This window comes from Nannospalax galili, unplaced genomic scaffold (assembly GCF_000622305.1).
Source record: "Nannospalax galili isolate Female #2095 unplaced genomic scaffold, S.galili_v1.0 scaffold7, whole genome shotgun sequence".
NCBI lineage: Eukaryota > Metazoa > Chordata > Mammalia > Rodentia > Spalacidae > Nannospalax > Nannospalax galili.
The window spans coordinates 8,154,573-8,166,308 of record NW_008359081.1 but is presented as its reverse complement, the minus strand read 5'-3'; positions in this window follow the sequence as shown (position 1 = coordinate 8,166,308).

The following is an 11,736-nucleotide window of genomic DNA, read 5'->3' as shown; positions in this document are numbered from 1 at the left end:
ATAAAGTCCCAAAGCTGGAGAAGCAGTAATAGGATGGTCCCTGGGGCTTGCTGGAATGATGTCCAAGGTAGATCTTTGACTTTTACATATAAATGCACATACACACATTGGCACTTACACACACATGTGCATCCACAAGAATACACACACACACACACACACACACAATCTGCTGTGAATGCTTCATTTCATTGAGTTTTTATAGAGGAAAGCTTTCATTCTGTAACTGGGGAAAGTGAAAGCGGGAGATGTGAAATGAAGGGACCTGTTTGCCCATCCAGGAAGCAGCAGATCTAAGGTGAGTAAGAAAAAGAGCAAAGTCAACATTCCTCACATTGTTCTATTCCACTACTTACAAGTAACAGCTGATTACAACCTTAACAAAGAGTTTATTTTTGGATATATTTTGAAACTATTAAACTGTGGGAACTGGATATGTTATGACCTTAAGTTAAGAAAAATTAATGTGAAGACCGTTAAGAACTAGTTCTTAGGGAGAAAGATGTAAGAATGGATTATATGAGTACAGCAAAAATTGGTGTCATGTTTTTAATCACTATGGGTAGGAATAATCAATAAAGACCATGTCCATGGTTCTTTGGATCTGAGACATTGCTGGTCAATTGCTATCGAAAGTCAGATCGTTTGTTGACAATATCCTTCAGCCTATAAGAACGATTGCATTGACAATGACTGCTTTTGGGACACAGAGTAAAATTAACTTCTAGGTTATCCCCGTCAAGGACCATTAAGTCCTGAACTATGAGGGACACTGTGAACAAGTCATATTTTAACCTCCCATGAGCACACGGCCGGCAGGTTTCACCCCCCCCCTCTCCTCCCTTCAACAAATCTGACCTTCACTGAAATTTATGTGAAAATGAAAAGGGAGAAGAAAGCTGTGCCCCTGCCAAATTCTGACGATGTTACTCATTTTAATTACTGATATTTGGAAATTAAATGGCCTAGGGCTTGTTCGGCAATTTGTTTCAGGAAAAAAAAAATGATTTAAGCAAGCCACAGAGTCCCAGCATCTTTTTACAGCAGGTGTTGAACAAGGCGTTCATTTTTCTTTTTACAGAGTGTCCTTGTAAGCATAATAACAATTAGGAAGTAAGGCCTTCACATCAAAACCTCAGGTGCGTTCTGACATTCTTCCCTGACATTCTTCTTTTGGCTAGTTCATTGCTTAGACTTTCCTCAGTCAGCTTTGCAAATGCATGCACTTTAAAATTTCCTTTAAATAATGTCACATGTTGGAGACTTTTTTGTGAAGGTAGAGATTTTAAAGGATAATATGAAGAGCACTTTAAAGTTAATTCAACCCTTTCTCTGCTCATAGCCTATTCTCGAGCCCCAAGTTTAGTTAAAATGGCATTAATGTAATAAATTAAGGCAGTTTAAAAGAAAAAGAAATTGTAAATGAAGTTTAATTTCAATGCCTAATTCTGCCCATGGAACCTGGCCATCAGATCATAGCTTCATGTGTAATAGAGTATACCTGTAACATACTTTTGTAAAGAAAATGACACATGCATACACAATGGAATTTAATTCGATTATTAAAAAATGAAATCAAGAAATATGCGGGATGCAACCACTAGAGCCTGGTTAAGCTACTGAGAGTCCCATCCTTGAAAGAGATGGTCTCTCCTCATCCCTGCAGCCATCTGTTGCCAAAAATTTCTTAGCTTGGGGAGAAGGGCACAAATTTGACTCTATAGGCCATATATACTAATATATATGTATATATTTATGTATATTAGAGTTTATTAAATGGGGGTGGCAATAAGGGCAGGTGCAGATAGGGGAGGGAATCTAAATCCCATCAAATTATATTTCATCAAATTATACTGTATGAAAATGTCAAAGATTCAATAAATAATAAAAATTTTAAAAAAGATGTTAACCTGTTAAATTAAAAAAAAAGAAAAAAGCAGGAAAATGGATGGAAATGGAAATCAGTGTGTTAGGTAAAATAAGAAGGACCCATAATGACAAATACAGCATGTTTTATTTCATATGTCGAACCAAGATTTAAATGTGAGTGGTAGAAACTGGAAATGGGTTCAAATGCGAGGAGAAAAATATCTTAAGAGGGGTGAGAGGAGAAAAACAGAAGCCAGTGGAAGACATATGACATGAAAACAGAAGGAAGGACAACTCGAGGGGAAGAAGAGACTCAGAAAGAGAAGGGAGCTGGATGAATTAGAACCACAGGTAGTGACACATGCATGAAAAGTCTATATGAAATCTATTACTCTGTATACTAATTAAATATTTACTAAAATAATTTTAAATGCATTTTATTATGGTAAGAACATAATATGAGATTTAATTAAAATTTTAAATTGGATACAGATTTGTTGACTACACGTACACTTTTTCGCAGTAGATTTCTAGGGCTTATTCATCTTGTTTATGTGAAAGTTTGCACCTATTGATTATTGTCTTTGGTTTTAATTTTTTTTACAATATTTTTATTAGTCTTTGTGCATGTCGCATAACAGATCTTAATCAAATTTAGACCCCCTCCTCCATATATGCCCCTCATAGCCCCCTCCCACCATATTTCATGCATTCTGTCATATATGTTAAGTCCTAAGCGGGCAAGCATTTGTACCCAGATGTTCTTCAGTGCAAATTCATCCACTGGAGTCTATTCAGCCCTTTTAGAGTCTTACCCTTCAAGGATCTACTCTCCCTCATCCAGCAGTAATTGGTTGCCAATAATACTTCACAGCTAAGACTGAAGCCTGTTGCCCATTTCCTTCATTCTATGCTCAGTTTTTGTATGATTGAGTTGAAATGGGTCTTGTGCATGCTGTCACCAAAAAACCTCAATGACTGACAAAGCACACTATCTCTATTGGTGCAGAGTAGTGGCACTTTTATCTACGGGGTAATCAACAGCTCTCTACTTGGACTTAAAGCTCTCTCAATGAGAGGGGACTCATGGGTGACACAGTAATATAGCCAAATACACATGACTGGAGAGGTCATAGAGAAAACCCTATCTCTGTCATATCTCTATTGACTGATTATTGTTTGATTTTTTTTGAGATTACTCGCACCTCATTTTCACCTAGCTCCAGTCTCTGGAAACCTTCATTTCCTTTTGATTTTATGAATCTGATTATATATTTCATGGTGAAATAATGTTTAGGTATGTATATATGCACATTTTCTTTTTCCAGCCATATGTTTATGGACATTTAGGTTATCTGTATATCTCAGTTATTACATATAGTGCTTGAAAATTTGGAAGTGAAATCCCCTTAAACACACCAGTTGCTTTCTAATCTCTCTCACCTTTTAATCACTTTTACTATTTTTTCCAGTACTGAGGATAGTACCCAGGGCCTCCTGTGTGCTAGGCAAATACTTGTCCAGAGTTAATTCCCAGTCATCCTTTAATCATTTTCTTGTGCTCAATTTAACTTTTAAAATATTTTATTTATTACTTTTATTTTATGTGTGAGTATACTGCTTGCATGTGTGTAAGTGTATCCATGTTGTGCAATGCCCGCAGAGGTCAGAAGATGTCATCAGAGCCCCTGGAACTGGGGTTACAGATGATTGTTCACTACCATATAGGTGCTGGGAATTAAACCCAAGTCTTCTGCAAGAGCAGCCAGTATTCTTAACCACTGAGCCATCTCCCTGGCCTCTGAATTTAATTTTAAATACGGGATTTTGGTGTCTTAAGATTTGTTAGTAAACAAGCACTCATATTTTCTTATGTTTCTTATGTTTGTTTGCTTTTAAGACAGGACTTCACTATGTAGCCCAGACTGGCCCTGAAACTGGAATCCTCCTTCTTTATCTTGCAAGTGTTGGGCTTATAGACATGCACCACCACAATGGTAGGAATTGTGCATTTCTATCAGGCAACATGAACCTGAGCAAAAATAATATTGTCTTATTTTTGGCATCTTTGAAACCTGTAGCCCCAGCCCACCTAGAACTCACTATGTAGAACAGGTTGGCTCAGTCTCACAGAGACCCACTTGACTTTGCCTCCCGAGTGCTGGGAGTAAGGCACTTCCCACCATGCACCGCTATACCGCCTTCTAATATTATCATATATCAACTCATAAAAATGGTCAATGTAAAATAAAAATATTTCCCTTGATTTTTTGTTTTGTTTTTAAAATATTTTTATTGCGCCTTTGTACATGTCATACAACAGTTCTTATTCAAATTTATACCCCCTCCCCAGTCCATGCCCCCACTGGACTTCATGCATTTTGCCATACATGTTAAGTCCTATCCCGTCAAGCATTTGTACCCGGATGTCTTTTGGTGCAAGTTCATCCAATGGAGTCTAGTCAGCCTATCTAGAGATCTTAAGGGAGGTCTACTCTCCCTCACCCAGCAGTAATTAGTCTCAAACAGTTGCCAGGCTAGGACTGGCCGGCCACCCATTTTCCTCACTTCACTCTGGCCCCTTGTTTGATTGAGTTGGCATAGGTCTTGTGCTCAACACCACCATTGCCGCAAGTTCACATGAACAAACTTACAGTGGCCTGAAAGCCTCTGTTTCCCTATGTTTATGCACCAACCCTGGCTCTTGAAACCCTTTTGCCCCCTTCTTCCTCAATGGTCCCTGAACCTTGGGTGGGTGAGATTTAATATAGGAGTCCTATCCAGAGACACACACCCTACAGTCTCTTATTCTTTAAAACTTAGCCATTTGTGACCTCTGTATGCATTACACTCTTATATAAAGAAGCTTCACTGGTGAAAGTTGACAGATGTACTAGTATTCTCTCCACCCCCTGTTCATGAATCTTGGGGTATAGAAGTTCCACTGTAGATATGTCACCTAGGGCTGGACATCTCTCAGATATATATTCTCTGTGGGTAGCCTCCATAACTTGCATAAAGATGTTTTTTTTGATAAGTGGTGACTGGCATACTTGTCTGTAAATATAAGGATCCATATTTAGCATATAGTAAAAAATTTCATTTGTCTAGAGATATGCCAGAGATAGGGTTTGCTCTAGGATCTAGGACATCTCCAGCCATGTATATATGGCTATAACTGCATTGCTACTCATGAGTTCACACCCATTGAAGTCCAGTTGTACAGCTGTTGATTACCCCCCAGAAAACAGTGCCACTGCTGCACCAGTAGAGGTAGTTTGTTATGCCTGTTGTTATGGTTATTTGGCTTTAGGACTGGGATGGAGCATTGATAGAGTTTCTCCCTTAGCAGCTTACATAGTATCTTTTAGAACTATGTAAGCTAGTCTTCAGGAAGAATGCTTCCAGGTCAGTTCCTGCTCCATTGCTCCAAGTCCCATGCCCCAAAGTATGTCCTGTCTTCAGCAGTAAGTTTTTACCTCCGAGTTCTATGAGATAACTAAGGACTCCAGCAACAGCCTGTGTTATTTTGGGAGTCTTAAACTACTCTGACCAACAACTCAAAGGGAGGTCTCTCCTGTCTGGAACTATACTCTTTGCCACACAGCCCCCAGGTATACATAACAAGCAAAACATTGTTTTGTTTTTTGAGGCAGGGTCTCCCTTATAGCCCAAGGTGACCTGAAACTCACTATGTAGGCCAAGCCTGCTGTGATTTCAGAGAGATCTGCCTGCTTCTGCCTCCTTAGTGCTTCATGCCCAGCTGTAGTTTTCTTGTTTTGAAGGTAGTTTAGCTGGTATAGTATCACTATCAAATATTGTGCAATAATCTTGTATACATATAAAATTGTGATAGAGTAGTGGAGCTGATGAGAACCAGCCAGGAAAAATTATGCTATCAACATGGTATCTAATTATATCTTAAGAGAAGAGAAAAAAGGGAGGCTTTGACTAGGAACTCCTATATCTTGGCCTTAACTTTCCTGACCACCACCTGAAGTTATGGTGCCAAACATTAGATCCTTTAGTTGGCTTTTTGCAGTTATGAAAGTAGAGAAATGATTAAACAAACAGATCATACCAATATTACCTTGCACTAAATTTAGGATAACATTTCTCAGTTCAGTTATTATTTCGATTGTATTTTGCTTGTCTGTATATGGTGGGGGCATGTTTGAGGTATATGTGTGTGATGCATGCAAACAAGGGTGTGGTTGCACATGCCCACATGGGTACATGCGCAGGTCAGAGCAAGATATTGGTTGTTTTCCTCTATTGCTGTTCACATTATTTTGTGAAACAGAGCCTCTGCCTGAACCAGAAGCTCACATTTTGGGTAGGCTGGCTGGCCAATGAGTTTCCAGGTTCTGCTTGTCTCTATCCCAGCCCTGGGGCTACAGGCACGGGCAACCATGCGCAGATTTGACATGAGTGCTGGGGATCCAAACTCAGGTATACCTGCTTGCACAGCAAGTGCTCTTACCTACCGAACCATCTCCCCAAGCTCTCAATTTTTTATAGGATATTATCATATTTAAGGGAATCTAAATTATTAGAGTCTAATGTGTGATTTAATTTTAATTTTGGGTGGTTAATTAATACTAAATTTTCTATGATTCTGACTTGAAAGGTATAAGAAAAGCCAGCTATGTTTGTTATAGTGTTTGAGCAAGTAAATCATTATGAATTACTACATTAATGTTTCTATGTTATTACAGTCACAGGAGTAGTTCTAATGAACAGGAGGAACTTGTTTGGATTCATAGTACTCTTCTAGGGAGAAAGAGTTTCAAAGAACTCATGAGAATCAAAACTATCAATTTTGTAAAGTTGTATTTTATATTTTTATTTTTTAGTAAGCATAAAAAATAATGGGTTTCCCTGTGAAATTTTCATGTGTGTATCATTGTACTCTCTTACCCTTCCTTGTCTCCCTTCCCCCTCCTGTTTGTCCCATTCTCCCTCTCAAAAACTCCCCGTGGTTTGTGTTAACATTCTTAAGAAGATGCAAGTAAACAAATTTGAGGTTGCTTACCAGAACTTACTATCATCATCATCATCATCATCATCATCATCATTATTTGTGTGTGTCAAAAAAGAAAGAAAGGCAGTGAAGGAGGTAAGAGAAGACAGAAACAGGAGAGGAGAGAGAGAGAGAGAGAGAGAGAGAGAGAGAGAGAGAGAGAAAAGAGAGAACAACTTTGCGGAGTTGGTTCCTTCCTTTCACCTTTATATAAGTTCCAGTACTGAACTCAGATCGTTGGGCTTATGAGACAGTTTTTACGTGCTGAACCATGTCATTGATCAGTTTAAGAGAATTTTATCTGGTAGATATAAGTCAGTTAACTTTAATTAAAGAAATATGAATTCTTAGTTTTAATGTAGATTTAAAGTCCTGTTTCAGTAAACAGCATAACAAGAGTTACAATTGAACTTAAACACGTGGGAAAAATATAGGTTTTTGATTTTGTAATTTTGTCACAATATTCATTATAATATATGCAACAACAAGCATTTTCTTATGGGAACAAAAATTGCCTCAGGTGTTAAAATATCAGTAAAGTATGAGTCCCTGTTTGACAAGCTTCTATTACTACACTGCAGTTTTGTAAGGAAATGGGCTACATCTAAACTTCCCCTGCAATGTTCCTTTTTACACTCCGTACCTACCACCTCCTCAGAACATAAAGAGAGGTTCAATGATTGTCCAGACTGATATTAGTAAAATACTCCAAACTCAATGATAATTTTGGAGGAAAAAATAAATTAAAGAGCTACTTTTTTATTGAATATCAGATTTGAGATGAAATTAAAACACTGAAAAATTTCAGACAGGTTTTCACAAAGGACAGTTAGATGATAGTTAAGAGCTCTGAAGGCAACTCCTCACCATTCTGACACAAAACATAAACCAGCATTATTTTTATTTCAACTTATTTTTTAGGTTAGTATCAATTTTATTTTTCAAAAGAAAGGTGATATACCTTTTTTCAATATACACTTTTGTTGAATTTTGTGCATTTCATATGATAAATATTAACCATATTTAGACCCTCCCCAATAGATATACCCCTTTAAGGTCCCTCACTGGATTTCCTACATTCTGTCATATATGTTAAGGATTATAGAGTCAAGTTTGTGTACACAGATATCCCTTGGTGTGATTTCATCAACCATTCTGAGATTTTGATTAACAGGGAAAAAGATAAAATGAAGGAGACATGGGGGACTATGGATGTGTCTCCGTACTAGAGCACTTAACGTAGCATGATTGAAATTCTGTGTTCAATCTCAACTAAGGTCAAAATAAGAATAGGGGATGTAAGATAAGAAAAGAAAAGGATAGAAAACTGGGGCAAATTTTCTCTGAAGTATTTTTTTAAACTCTGATGTATCTTTTTTAAAATTTGTTTTTATAGAATTGTTTTGTGTACTTCATACAGAACATCTCAAACAATCTTAATCATCTTTATACCCTTGTCCCCACTGGGATGATCCCACAGTGCCCTTCCCCACTGGAGCCCATATACTCTGTCATCTCTGTATCATCAATGTCCCCAGCCATTCCCCAGTGCAAGTCCATCCACTGTAATCTAGTCAGCCTATCTAGAGTCCCTTGTTTTAGTAGGATCAGCTCTTCTTCACCTAGCAGTAATCAGTTGCCAATATTTCTTCAGATAAGATAGGGGTCTGTTGTTCATTTTCCCAGTTCTATGCTGTGTTTTTGTCTGCTTGAGTTTGCATGGGACTTGTGTATGCTGACACCATTGCCATAGAATCATACGAGCTTCCCAAGAGCTTGTAGGACTCTGTTTCCTTATGATCATGCACCTCCTCCCTGGCTATTACAATCTTTCTGCCCCTTCTTCAGTGATGGTCCCTGAGCCTTGGGTGGGTAAAGTTTAATAAAAGAGTCCTATCCAAGGACCATCCTTCAGCAGACTGTTGATCTATATGCTTTGGCCATTTGTGACATTTTGTGTCCCTGGCCCTCTGCTGCATGAGGGAGCTTCATTATTGAGAACTGAGAGATTCATTAGTGTCCTCTTCTTTACCTCTGTTCTGTGTTCCATGAGCCTTAGGTGTAGAGGCTGCATTGTAGATGTGTCACTTAGGCCTAGGCAATTCATAGGCAATGTCCATGTGTGTCCACTTGTGGTACTTAGTAATAGTCTCTGACTGGTGAAAAATGAGTTTCTTTGATGAATGGTGACTAGGATATTTGTCTGTAAATATAAGGACACATATTTTGCACATGGTAAGAAATTACATTAGTCTAAGGCTATGACAGTCTTGGGTTTTCTCTAAGATATATGTCCACTCCAGCCATGTGTATTTGGTTATGTTTACAGTACCACACCTGAGTTGCCTCCCACTGAGTGGGATTTTAGTTCAATTAGGTAGCTGTGGATTGCTCCCAAGATAAAAAATTACCATTACTGTACCAGTGAAATATGCTGTGCTGGCCATTGATGTGTTTTTTTTTTTTTTTTTTTTGGTCTTGAAGCAGGTGTTGGATCATCCATTGATATTTCCCCTTGTCACCTTCATAGTGCTCTCCAAAGATATGAGAGCTAGCCTTCTGGGAAGTGGTTTCAGGTCAGTTGCAGCTCTATTGCTCCAAATCCTGTGTCTGAAGTATGTTTTGTCTTATACCAAGGAAGGAGACAGAAACACTTTTAAAAAGACAATGAGGAACTTTAGGCATAAAAGGCTACCCAACCTGTCCAGAGTCATCCAAAGTTTGCCTAGCTAGTGAAGCACAGGGCTGGGATTCAAATCCTTAACCATCTCAATATTTGCTTGATAAAGAAGTTATTGATATATAGAAAGGTGACTGATTTTTGTTGATTTTGTATCCTGATACTTTGCTAAAAGTGTTGAATCAGTACTTTTTTGTGTATCAGCAAACATACTGATAAAGTGTTCATGGAAACACTAATGTTCCAAAAAGCTTCAAAAGCTGTAGGAATAAATTTAACCAAGGAGATGAAAGACCACTACAATGTAAACTTCAAATATCTGAAGAAAGAGATTGAGGGAGACGCTAGGACGTGGAAAGGTCTCCCCTGCTCATAGACTGGTAAAATTAATGTGAAAATGATTATCTTACCCAAAGAAATTTACCTATTCAATGCAATCCCCATGACATTCTTCAAAATATAGGAAAAAATCCTAAATTAATATGGAAATACAAAGACTCCAGTTAATAAAATAATTCTGGACAAAAAGAACAATACTAGAGATATTACTATGTCAGAATTCAAGCTATATTTCAAAGTTATAATAATAAAAACAGCATGGTACTGACACAACAGAAGACATATAGATCAATGGAACAATATAGAAGACACAAATATAATTGGACATAATTACAGCCATCTGATATTTGACAAGTATGTCAAAAGTGAAAATTAGCATAAAGATATCACCTTCAAGAAGTGATGTTGGGAAAGCTGGATGTCCACATGTAGATGAATGAAACTAAAACCATAGCTATTACCCTGCAAAAAAAATCCAACCCTCCCAAACAAACAAACAAACAAACAAACAAACAAACAAACAAAAAAAAAAATCCACACAACTCCAAATGGATCAAAGACTTTAAGGTTAAATCTGAAATGCTGGAACTGTGAAAAGAAGACCTAGTTAGTAACATACAAGATACAGGTACAGGAAAGGACTTTCTGAATTGGATTCTCTTTGCTCAAGAAATAACAACAAAGACAAAATAAACCTCATGAATCTAAAGGAGCTTCTCCACAGTAAAGGAAACACTCAAGTGAAGAGGAAGCCCACAGAGTGGGATAGAATGTTTACCAGCTATACATATGATAAAGAATTAATACCCAGAGTATACAAAGAACTCAAAAAAAGGAAGAATCAAGAAAACAAATGAAGAAAAAAAAAACGGCTAAGAAACCTCTTAAAAACAGTTCAACATCCATAGCAATTAGGGAAATGAAAATTATAGTTACTTTGACATTTCATCTTACTCCAGTCAGAATGACTAAGATTAAGAAAACAACTAATAACAAATACTGGCAAGGATGTGGGAAAACAGGAAGCCTTTATTCATTGCTGGTGGAATTGCAAACTGGTGCCACCAGTGTGGAAATAACTGTGGAGAACTTTCAAAAGGTAAAAGTAATTCTATCATATGACCCAACTATATCAGTCCTTGGCATATACTGAAAGGAATTGATATCCTACTGTATTTTATTTATTATCTTAATTTTTTACTTGTGTATGAGTGTGTTGCCTGCATGTATGGAAGTGTACCTGTGTCATGTAATGCTTGTGGAGGTCAGAAAAGGGTGTCAGATTCCCTGGAACTGGAGTTACAGAAGGTTGTTAGCCACCATGTAAGTGCTGGGAATCGAACCTGGGTCCTCTGCAAGAGCATCCAGTGCTTTTAACCACGGTGACATCTCTCCTTGATATCCTACTATAGAGATACTTCTCAACCATGTTCATTACCATTCTGTTCACAATAGCTAGAAAATGGAAACAACCTAGGCATCCTTCAACTAACGAGTGGATAATGAATATGTGACACATATATGTGGGGTCTCCCCCTCCCCTCGTGGGTCATTGGCCACCGGCCCATGAGGACAAAGGGAACAGAAGCGATGAACGGGATCAGGACAGCCAGTGAGCACTGATGGAAGAAAGCCCTTCCGGGGAGGCAGATTCAGTGATACAGCTCCAGACTCAGTGAAACAGCTCCGTTTATTCAGTGGGGGTTAGGGAAAATATAGTGTGGAGGCAGCAGCCAAAGCTTCAGCTGATAGGTGCTCATAGTATGCATTATTTACATGTGGTAGTGGGAATCCTATCATCTGGCTATAGGGCAATGCCTCACTA